We start from the raw sequence: 12,849 nt of genomic DNA on the forward strand, positions 1-12,849 counted from the left end.
CATGAAGGTGGAGAGAGGGTTTTATAATTCTGTTCCTGAGTTATGCCTGACCATTTCAGAAAAATGATACAGGTTCCAGAGTTTAATATATAGAATAAGTGATGATAAATGACCTGACAGGCATGAGGAGTCAAGTGAGTTTAGAGTGTGTCTGTTATTAGCTCCCTGGACTTTTCTTGCTTATTGGAATTCTTCTTGTCAAATTGGATTCCTTTATTTTAACATATGGGATTAACAACTAAAATATTATGGGCATTCTGCATATGGTGTATGTATATAAAACATGTTTTTCTAAAAATGTAATAGGAAAGAAATAATTGTATAAGGATAAAGAAATAAAATGTGGAATAAAATTATTGACATAAAGTAGAGCTGGTTTCATTTGTAGCTTGTTAGCAATTAGCTTTGTGACCCCTGGCTAAGTAACTTTACCCTCTTCACCTCAGCTACTTCATCTGTAAATGAGAGTGTTGAAAACATTGCTTCATGATTGTGCTTTGTGGAATCTTAGGGGCTTTTACAGTCTACTCAGGAACTATCGTTGCTGAGAATTCTAGTCATAGCTACTGCTCTTCAACCAGTGGATGCATAGCACGTGCCAAGCTCTGCCAACCTTACAGGTATGAACACAATTAGTTTATGAACTTTAAAAACTCTATAATTAAGTAGGTAGTATGGTTGTCCACAATTTGCAAATGAGGACATAAGACTATCAGAATTGCACAAAACTGAGGGAGAATGAGAGGAACATCTGATTCCTCAGACCAGAAGGACTGTGGCTCTCTGAATTCTAGCTGTGTAATGCCTGGCGGACGGGGGGATGCTATCTGGGAGAAAGCAAGATAAATTCAGTCTTAGTGTGATTCTCATCTTTCTAATTTCTGCCATCAGGGATTTCAAAAAGTTATTATCATTTTTCCACATTGTTTATAGTTGTTATCTCTGGAAGGGTTAGTACAAGACTAACTTCTCCTTTACTGGAACCAGAAAATGGATTGTAAATATTGAATGAAAATAATTCTATGAGCTATTAGTGATAATCAAGATGTATGAGAGAGAGAGAGAGAGAGAGAGAGAGAGAGAGAGAGAGAGAGAGAGAAAGGAAGGTTTATTTTTGTATAGAAGAACAATTTAAAGAATTGCTGCTTTACAATTCCCAAATATAAAAGTTGCTTCAGGCACAGGCCATCAGCTGTAAAAGACTGTTGAAGAACACAATATGTCCATGGTGAAGTCCACAAATTGCTTACGCATTACAATTTTGGGGGGAGAGAAAGAAAATAAATTTAACTTGATTTACAAAATCATAATAATGAAAATGTTGATTTTTTTGTGTTATGAGTTTTACCCATGCATAAAGTATGAGAACAATTATAGTCTCATATGAAAATATAAATATTTTAACCACTGAAAATGTAAATATAATAACATTGAAATGAGGAGTGCATGGAGCATGAGAATGATGGCAAAGGAAGATTAATTGTTCCTCATTTTTTATGACAGGACACCAGTAGATGCTCTCAAGTTGTGAAATACCAAATAGATGGCAACATGTTCTATCTAAAGCCAAAAAGGTGAAGACTTGGTTAACTGCAAAGATAAAGTCTTGGCATAAATATCTCTGGGGAGTGGGAAAAGGTTGAAGGAAAGGAAGATTGTCTAACTTTTTATTTTATTCCTTTACTTAAATTGTTTTGTTTAATGAGGACATGCATTATTTTTGTTATCTAAAAAACTAGAATAAAAAAGCAAGTAGCCCTGGCCAGTGTGGCTCAGGTGGTTGGGCATCATCCCATGCACTGAAAGGTTACTGGTTAAATTCCTAGTCAGGACACATGCCCAGGGTGGGGGCCTGATACCCTGTAAGGCGTGTACAGGAGGCAGCTGATCGATGTTTCACTCTCCATTGATGTTTCTCACTCTCTCTCTCCTTCTCCCTTTCCCTCTGTCTAAAAATCAATAAAAATATTATATTTTAAATAGTAGATATATGTGTTAATTATCATTATTCAAAACACTGAAATACTATGCAGCAATTAAAAAGAGTATAATAGATCTAGAGCAGTGGTTCTCAACCTGTGGGTCACGACCCCTTTGGGGGTCGAACAACCCTTTCACAGGTGTCACCTAAGGCCATCAGAAAACACATATATAATTACATATTGTTTACAGTAGCAAAATTACAGTTATGAAGTAGCAACGAAAATAATTTTATGGTTGGGGTCTCCACAACATGAGGAACTGTATTAAAGGGTTGTGGCATTAGGAAGGTTGACAACCACTGATTTAGAGGGATCTCCTTTATGGAGAGATAGCCTCTACATTGCTTAGTGAAAAAAGCCAAGCTGCAGAAGCGAATTGTATATTCCTGTTGGATGGGACAAATGTCTCAAGGTCTGGGCTATTTATACTAAATGTTATTCTTGTCAAATGTTAAAATGTAGTACAATATTTTGTAGACCAGCTGTAAACAGGAACCCACTGATAAGTGTAGCCAAAGAAGAAATCCTATCTAATAAAGAGGGAATATGCTAATTGACCCTCATGCTGTCGCAGAGATGACAGCGCCCACAGCCAATAAGGAGTGAATATGCTAATTAACTGCCCTGCCCTCAAACATGGACATGCCCACATCCACAAGATGGAGACGCCCAGTCCCCCCAGCCCCGCCAGGGCAGCAGACGCACTCCCAGGCAGGCCCGGTAGCTCTGCATGCCTGCCTCTGGAGTACCCCAATCCACTCAGCCCCCCAGCTGCCCAGGGCTGGCCCGAGGCTCAGGTAACCAGGGCCGGCCGAGGCTTGTGCTGCCAGCAGTGGCAGCAGCAGAGGTGTGATGGGGCATTGCCTTCCCCTGATCGCTGTGTCACCTCCCACCCCTGAGGGCTCCCGGACTGTGAGAGGGGAAAGGCCGGGCTGAGGGACACCCCCTCCAGTGCATGAGTTTTCATGCACTGGGCCTCTAGTAAATATATAATTGGCCAAACAGTGTATACAAGCAATGGCTAAAGCTCCCTTCTGGGAGGCGGAGCTTCAGATACAAATCCCCTGCCTCCTTTACTTACAGAATGTAAACAGAACTATCTTGAATAGAGCACCCAAGTAGTGAACCCATTGAATTCAGTAACATTCCCAAGTGTGTAAAAACAACACATATAGCTGTGTGTGTTTATATATTTCATATAATAAAAACGTGCTGGATAAGAAAAAAAATAATCTCCAAGGTGAGAACTTTGTAGTAAGCGGTTCTCAGGAACTCTGGCAATTGCCATTGAAATGTCAGCAGCCCTAACACCAGGCTGGCCCCTCCCTGAACTTGGCCAAGGTCCAGTTGAGATACCAACTTCACTTTCCCTGGGTCTCTCTCCTTACTCCCCCCTACCCCCACATGTTCCTACGATATTCCTTTGGCCAGACTGAGTTGCTCTGCTTGTGGTGAACTGGCAGCCTGCAACTTTGCCAGCTTCATATAAACGTAAACCTTATTTTGTCAACAGTTCACTGAGTTACCTCAAGCAGCTATCAGACATCTCATTGGCTTCATTCTCCATGTGCCCCTGGGCATAGTTAGGGTATTGGTTCAGGGTGTGCCATTGGCTCAGGACGCACACCTCTGTGGGCCTTCGTTTCTTCTGACCAACCAGGTGTGGGGGCTGGAAGAATCCTCATGCCCTTTGGCTCCTTTATTCTCAAACTTTGGGCTCTGTTTTGTGAATATCTTAAAAGGGCATTGATTTTTTTAAGGATGCAGCTTAGAAATGATAGGAAAACTGACTGAGAGCAAACTTTAAGCAGCACTAAGAAATTCTACCATGAACTCTTCCAATGTCCAATGGGACAAATAAAAGGTTAGGACACAGCATGTACCCTCCACACCAGAACGGCACCGTGAGAGGAAACCTTTGGCTTTCTCCTGGCGCTAGTTGGGCCACATTAATTTGACAGCAGGCACGAGCTGCTGAGGCCTGCCCAAGCCCTCTGCCAGTTATGGCTCCTGAGTGCACACTGTTCTGAGCGAGAGCAGGTCTCTGCCAGGCAGCTGTAGGCGAGCAGGTTACACACAGCCCGTGGAACCTGGAGCCTCACCAGCTCATCGGTGAGTGCCAGGAGAGACATGACAGCAGAGGAAGGTACACATAGAGAGAGGAAGGCAATGAAGGAAAGAAAGAAGCTGGTATTAAGAAGTGGGAAAAGTCACAGGAAAACATGTGCCTTCCAGTTAGAAACAAATGGAACGCATTTGCATGCAGTCGCAGAGCCTGGACATGGATAGGATAATCAATTTGGGAAGGCAAGGCTCTGGAGACTTCTGGAAGGTGCGAGAGAGGTAATGAAGATGTTTGAGAGGGATTAAAAAATACGCTGATCATAAATTACATGGGAGACCAGAGGAAACTGAAATCCAGGCTGTATGGTTGTACATGTAACACCCATTAGCTGGTTGCTAGGTGCGACAAGAAGTGACAGCGTGGGCTCTGAAGGGAGGGTTTTGCTTTCTATTTGAAAGTGACTGTCATACAACAGAAATCTAGGACATAGTGAGAATATGGTTGAGGTGCCAGTGCTAACATTTCAGATTGTAGTCTGGGCTGACTGGGATTCTGACATGCAGAGGCTGTCTCTCTGTGGGAGGTAATACATACGTGCTCAACCACTCAGGAAAATTCACTTTACTCTCCTGCTTAGTAAACATATTGCCCCTTCTGGGTCACCTGTAGGCTGTAAACTCTGCTGTCCCTTCTTTCTTCTTCTCATTATGAAGTTCCCAGGTTAGAAAATGACAGCAAGAAAAGGCATTAAGGGATTGTTTAGTCCAATCTCTTCCTTTTTCACATCGGAAATTAGGCTCAGAAAGAATTTGCCCCGAAGCATTTAGCTAATTAGTAGTAGGACTTGAGCTCATTTGGGTTTTCTTTCTGTCTAGTGCTGCCTCACTTTAAAACTTAGAGATATATTTCAGACATTATCTATCTTCCTTTAATAATCCTTTATAATTATTTAGAGTTTTTTGTTGTTGTTAATTCAGTCAGTCAACAAATAATTGAGTGACTATGTAAGACCTCATGAATCTTATATTCTAGAGTCGGAAACAGATTATGAAGACAAACAAATGCAGACTATAATGTCAGGGAGGTATGGGAATTATGAAGGAGCAATGCGGGTTAAGAAGACAGAGAGGCACTATTTTAGACATGGTATTAAGTTTGAGTATAAATTTAAAAGAAAGAGAAAGGAAATCATACAGACATCTCTCAAGGATAGACCTTCTGTAAATTTTCTTTCATTATTTTGTTCTAATGATTTAGTTTACAAGTATAAAGGGAGTGAGGGCTGATTTATAATGTACACATTTATGTTTTATTCTTTTTTTATAGTTTAAAGTATTACATATAGTATTACATGTGTCTCCCTTTTCCCCCACTGACCTTCCCACAGCCCGCCCCCAGCACATACCCTCACCCCCCTAGTGTCTGTGTCCATGGGTTATGCTCATATGCATGCAAACAAGTCCTTTGGTTGTTCTCTTACCCCCATGTCCCCCTGCTTTCCAACTGAAGTTTGACAGTCTGTTAGACACTTCTCTCTCTCTGTATCTATTTTTGTTCATTAGTTTATGATGTTCATTATATTCCACAAATGAGTGAGATCATGTGATAGTTATCTTTCTCCCACTGGTTTATTTTGCTTAGCATAATGCTCTCCAGGTCCATCCATGCTGTTGCAAATGGTAAGAGTTCTTTCTTTTTTATAGCAGTGTAGTACAGTGGGGCCTTGACTTACGAGTGTCCCGACTAATGAGTTTTTCAAGATACTAGCCGTCTCTCGGCCAATTTTTTGCTTTGAGTTGCAAGCTAAAATTCAAGTTACGAGCCAGCTTCAGATACCCCACTGCTAGTTGGCACAGCGAATGTCACAGTGAACGCCACAACATCAGCCCACCATCACGTGTCTCACTCGTTCACTTTAAGATTTGACATACGAGTAATTTGAGTTATGAGCTCCATCACGGAACAAATTAAACTCATAAGTCAAGGCCCCACTGTATTCCATTGTGTAGATGTACCACAGCTTTTTAATCCACTCACTGATGATGTACTTAGGTTATTTCCAAATCTTAGCTATTGTAAATTGTGCTACTATGAACATAGGGGTGCATAGATCCTTTCTGATTGGTGTTTCTGGTTTCTTGGGATATATTCCTAGCAGTGGGATCACTGGGTCAAATGGGAGTTCCATTTTTAATTTTTTGAGGAAACTCCATACTGTCTTCCACAGTGGCTGCACCAGTCTGCATTCCCACCAGCAGTACAGGAGGGTTTCTTTTTCTCCACATCCTCACCAACACTTGTCGTTTGTTAATTTGTTGATGATAGCCATTCTGACAGGTGTGAGATGGTTCCTCATTGTCGTTTAACCTTTCCTTTTTTTTCTAATCTCAAACCATATTTCTTCTCACATTCAGCATCAATAACAGAGTGGAAATTACTGCAGCTTTTTGTTAGTTTTGGTTTTAGGCTACATCCTCCTTCCTGTTGGGTGAAATAATCCATGTGGGCATTTATTAAATAGCAGTACCAGCACATGTTCCATCATCATATGAACTTACTATGTTACACTTTTAATCTTCTCAAGGACCTTTCATGAGAGGCTTCATTATATTCATGTTGCAGGGTAGAACAATAGACCTGTAGAGCTTAATGACTCAAAGTATCACAGTCTGTGAGCACAGAATGGGGATAAGACCCAGATCTGCAGGAAATCAAATCCTATGTGTGTCCTGCTGTGCAGGTGCCCGTCCCGTCCCCGAGTAGAGAACTGTGAATCCCCAAACCTGAGTCAGCTGTCCCTCTTCTGAATTCCCATAATCCTTTGAATTATTTCCCCTTTTTGATTGAACAAAGCTAAACTGTTCTAATTAGATAGCTTCTCACCATGGGTGTGTGCTTCTAATTCACTCCAATGGCATTACTGGTTTTCTATGATGCCATTAAAACTGCCAATGCCATCACCAGTGTTCGTTCCCATTCAGTGTCCACTGTCCAAATGCCTTCTTTCCATATTTTACTGGACACCATTCTTGTGAGTCCAGACCTAACTAGCCAGCCTGCATTCTTTATTTTTATTTTTGTATTTTTGTAAACAGTGAAATACTCTTTTCAAATGAACACTGTTATGTTCCAAACTGAAGTTTCTCAGTTGTTGCTTTGGATAAGTTGCTCACAATGGATCTGGCAGCTCTGATTTTGGAGTTGTCCTCAGAGTTCCTTTGGAGTAGCTAAATGGTGGTGCATTTTCATTCCTTGATTTCAGAAACAGTGCCCGGGCACATTTGGCACAAATAGTGTGGCTTATAAGGTAGAAACATAGTTTTCTTGTTGGGTTTAGAAAGAGCTCTAAATCCAGTTCCAAAAGAGCCTTCTCCTAACGTTCTGTGGATTGAAAATACCACTTACTCCCCTGCTGTGAATCTTTAATGTGGGTGTATAAATTCTAATGCTTTTTGAAAAAATATCCATGTTATTTTATTCCATTACCTCATGTACATGTTCTATTATTAATAAAAAAAAAATGATTAAGAAGAAATCCTAGTAGTTAACTGGGCTGGAAAAAACAACAACAAAAGAGCCTAGCAGCCACTTCTACATAGGGGCCCTTTCACCATGAAAACTGCCTTCAGGGGGAAACCTGCACTGCACTGCCTGCCTGCACTGCTGCTGCCATCTGAGGCAGCCCTTATAAAGGACTTCCTGGAATCCTATTTCAACCAATAGAACTGAGGCTTTCCCCATCAAGACAGTGCCTTTTGAACCAATCAAACTGCAAGGATTTAGAGTCCTCATTTGCTTGAGGACAGACCTTGAGGGATCAGGGGCAGGAATTTCTCTATAAACCAGCTCTCCTCTGGCTTGGGGAGCACGCTTTCTCTTTCCATCCAAGATTGCACTCTGCAATGTTTCTCTGGCTGGAGCTGAAACACTGAAGCTGTCTCCCCAGAGCAGAGCAGCCCAGAGCAGACCAGTGCTGGAGCTGAGAGGCAGACCAGCACAGAGTGGAGCAGAGTGGGACAGACCTGAGCTGCCTCGCTGAAGAGGGGCCTGGCCCTAGGGCCACCGCACAGCTGTGCTCTTTTCATGGCCATGCTGTATCACCATTTGTTATGCCCAGATTTCAAGATCCCCAAGGAAACCACACCAGGGAACCAGCCAGTCCGATGCAAAAGCAGAGGGTCTCCTATACAAGCTCGCTTGGTCCCCCCCTTGCCTCCATTACTGGGTGCAAAAGAGAGCCCCGAATCCCAAGAGAACAAAGAATTTATAGGGCTCGGGGTCGGGGGGGGGGGGGGAGGGGGTGGTTGGGGCAGGGTGCAGCTAGTGTCTGGTTACACAAAGACAGGGGGGGTGGCCAGCATACTTTTGGCCTTGGGCTAGTTTCCCCCGCTTTCCCATTGGCCGAGATAAGGGCAGGCTGAGTAACTTATACACCCTGCGGCTTCCATCAGTCCTGCTCTGTCCTTTCATTCCCCCCTTGTCTTGGAACTTCCGGCTCAATCATGAGACGGACTGCATTTCTATTCCACCGTTGCTAGAGGCCCGTACTGGGCATACAGAACTATCAATTGAACTATTAAGCTTAACAAATGGTCTGGTGGAAGGGAAAGAAATCATTTTAGCTTTAACAACTTCTATTGAAATAGGATTTTTCTTTTTAAAATTCCTCCATGGCTATTAAACAAAAAATAAATCCTGAGCATTGCCAAATTTTGGAGGAATTATATAAGGAGAAAACCATATTGATCTACTCTAAGATTTTCTGACTTTCCTTGCTAATTTCTTTTCATGGATTTAAAACAAAACAGTAATTGTTGGTATAAAACCTTCTTTCTATGCATAACCATGCCTCAGACTTTCTAGTCTAAACAGGCTCCCTCCAGCTTCACTACCCATGACATGGGCATGGTGACCCAGGCCTGCAAGACAGTATTACAGGCTGTCAACTGTTAGCTGTCTCTCAACAGAGACCAAAACCTGATGGGCACCCTTCCCTGCCCAGTTGGGCACTTGTCCTCTTGGCAGCTAGACACCCTTTACTTTTGGGGGTCACCCCACACAGCTCCCTTCCAGAACAGCCAACATACATTCAAACCTGCAAAAGAATCAAAGGTTAATATAACATAAACATAATATTGGCATCATGCCGCTTCAGGTAGCCAAATCTACCACTAAACATGTGATCCTATAAATGGTCCTTGTCTCTTTGGAGCCATGTCCATGAAGATGCAGGCATTATCTAGGTGTATTACACAGTATTGTGGGGGCTCCTGGTGACAGGAGCGATCGCGAGTCATGTTACCGGCATCAGGCAGGTCGAGCACGCCGTAGCTTGAGCTTGAGCGGGTTGCGTTGATCTCGATCGATGCTCCATTTGGTGATGAAGTCTTTCTGGGTCATGGATGGATCCGCTGACCGGACGTGAGTGTGATGGATCCAGGTCGCGACGCCGTCTACCTTTACAGTCTTGGGATCTTGAGCAGACAGGAACAGATGTGGAGGCCTCCCTCTTTCACATCCTAGGACAGGACTTTTGACCTATGTCTCATCCAGATAGAAACGGTCCACATTTATACCACAAAATACCAACAAATCAGTTTCAGTTGTGTAGCCAGTCTGAGTTTTGACTTCTGTCTGGAAGTCTCAGAGATGGTGAATACCATCTAGAAGCTATTAATCCATTCACACAGTCCCCCAAAAGTTAAAGAGGAAGGAAAGAATCATTCAATGTCACTCAAGAGGATTTCGGCGAAACAACAAAATTGACAGATTAAACACATTGGAAAACCAAGGCCAGAAGTACCCTCTCACGTTTCAGGGGTACCAAGGAAGGAGAAGTTAGGCCACAACCAGCCCTTCTCACAATCCACCATTAGTGACCAGTCCCAGCTCACTGGTCTACCATCCATTTAACATTTCTTTTTTCCTCCTATCACACCAAGGCCATGCTTTCCAGGTAGCTAGAACTTTTAGCCTTAATTTTTAGGTGATTAGCACTAGTTAAACAATTTTAAACAACAAAGATACATATTTAAGTAAACACATTATCTAGAACCTAGGTTAAACTTAGGCATATCCTGGGTCTCCCAAATACTGAGTTGGCAAGGTAACTGGAGCCCTTTAAGATCAGTGTGAAACCACAGTTTCTACCTGAAAGACTTTGACATAACCTTTAATTGTCCTTAGTTTAAGGAAAGCAGTGTTTTCTAGATTTCATTTCTCAATACTTAACCAACAGATTTAATTCTGTCTTCTAGATTTTTCATGAGGCAAATTACTTTTTACTTTCAAGCGGCTCTGGAGAACCACATTCGAGCCTTGCAAGACAGGTTTTTGGCCTCCCTGGTCTTTTCAGATGTAAATTGACCACATTCTTTAAGATTTTGCTGCAGGCAGGAGGCGACTATCTCCTCCCTCCATTAAGAAAAGCTTTCTTAATTAACAAAGGACCAGTTTTTTGGTGTTTTTTTTTCCCCCTTTGGAAAAACTGTTCTTTATTATGGATTAGTCTTGGGATTTATCCTGCACTTTTGAAAGGAGACGCTAGCTTAAAACCCTATCCAAAATCGGACGGTGCGCACATTAGTTTTAAGCCAGCTTTTCTCCCTACACGTGCACAGAAATCCCAGACGCATTTACCTGGGGAGGGGGTGACCTGTTTCCACAGACCCTCACTCAGGCAGCCACCGACTGCCACACAAAGGAGGGGTGAGAGCAGTCCCCCCTCCCTCCACATTCATACACTTTCATCAGACATTCATTCAGAGTTTAAACAATCCATTCAACTCCTAACAACTTCCCCATTCCTGAGGGAGCTCTAAAGCCTCCCCCAATCTCCTTGAAATTATTAATCCAGCAAGTCCACAAAATAAAACGGAAACACAAACAACTAAAGGGCCCAAAGAAATACAGCCTTCCAACTCCATGGAAGCAAAAAACAAAGACAAAAAACAAAACAAACCCAAAGCCAGACGTTGGCTGCGCGCCAACCAGCAGGAGCGACCCGCCTTTTCTCAGATTGAGGGGTTCCTACAGACCTTCCGACTCCGCGGAAGCAAAATTTCCCCTCTTCAGATGGAGGATCGGGGCGCCTCCCGACTCCTCCTGCCTGTCTCAGATTAAGGGGGTTCCTACAGACCTTCCGACTCCGCGGAAGCAAAGGTATACCCCTTCAGACGGAGGATCGAGGCGTCCCTCGGCTCCTCCCGCCCGTGGCCCCCCCAGTGCGTCCACCTTAGGCCATGTGGGCTATTACGATTACAGATTTCAGACGTGAGCTCACACCAGACAGATATAAAACATACAATGACATACAAACACCTACCGCGGTCAGTCAGGCGGGCCCTCCGGACTGGGGGGGTCCCTCAATGGTGCTGGGGATCCCGGCGAGCCCCCAAAATGTTATGCCCAGATTTCAAGATCCCCAAGGAAACCACACCAGGGAACCAGCCAGTCCGATGCAAAAGCAGAGGGTCTCCTATACAAGCTCGCTTGGTCCCCCCCTTGCCTCCATTACTGGGTGCAAGAGAGAGCCCCGAATCCCAAGAGAACAAAGAATTTATAGGGCTCGGGGTCGGGGGGGGGGGGGGAGGGGGCGCTTGGGGCAGGGTGCAGCTAGTGTCTGGTTACACAAAGACAGGGGGGGTGGCCAGCATACTTTTGGCCTTGGGCTAGTTTCCCCCGCTTTCCCATTGGCCGAGATAAGGGCAGGCTGAGTAACTTATACACCCTGCGGCTTCCATCAGTCCTGCTCTGTCCTTTCACATTGAGCTTTTGCAATGAATAAACTTTCTTTCTTTACCAGACCCCAAATTGAGGGTTCCTGTTGGCCTTGAATTGGTGCCAGCAACCTTCAGTTGACAAGCCTTACAGAGCTGTAGTCTGTAGCTTCTTATGAGGAAAGCACTGATCGATATCAGCAGATTCTTGCTGGGTCACACCTGAAGGTAAAAGGTTGTGGGATGGAGCTGCAGAGATGGCTGGGAGGGACAATGATTTCTAGGTGAAAGTTCTGTGTGATTTATCATGTAAATAAAGGGCAACATTAAATTTCTCTTTGGAATAAATAAAACAATAGATGATGAATTCCATCAACATTTGAGGAAACCAAGCTAATTAACAATGGTATTCAAAAATTGTCCTATATTCTCTTTCCTAACACATAAAATTTCTATAAAATTATTAGAGGCTTTCATTTCTTTTCCTTACCTCTCTCCCCTTTTTTCCACCCAAGATTGCACTCAGCTATTGCACTCCCACCCCCCTTTTTATTTTTTAATTTGAGGCTGATCTCAGAAGATAGTCTGAATTTCTATGATATAAGTAGAGAATATATAAAATGTATAATAACTGTTCCAGTTATTAAATGTATGGTGTGATATTAGGTATGCACTTAAACTATATGAACACCAGTTTTCCCATATGTAAAAGAAAAGCAATAATATATATTGTGTATATATATATGTATATATGTATATATGTATATGTATATATACATATATATATATACATCATAGATTCTTGAGAGAAATCATGCATGATAAAAGTCTTAGCCCAAGACTTCTAGCACTTATCAGTGATTTAATAAATTTAGCTTCGTTTGATCAATTTAGTCACTTCTAATACTTCTAGTTGGAAATAATATCTTAGATACAAACACTAAGTCTTCAAGGAAAAACGAACAAACAAAAATGGCAGTACATTAATTTTGTTTTTCCTACATAATCTCTGATTCTTCAAGAGAGGCCATCTTCTCTCAGTTCAGGGTGGATTAAAGCTGGCTCCTATGGACACCCTCAGTTA

This window comes from Myotis daubentonii, chromosome 7 (genome assembly GCF_963259705.1).
Source record: "Myotis daubentonii chromosome 7, mMyoDau2.1, whole genome shotgun sequence".
In the NCBI taxonomy this organism is placed as follows: Eukaryota; Metazoa; Chordata; class Mammalia; order Chiroptera; family Vespertilionidae; genus Myotis; species Myotis daubentonii.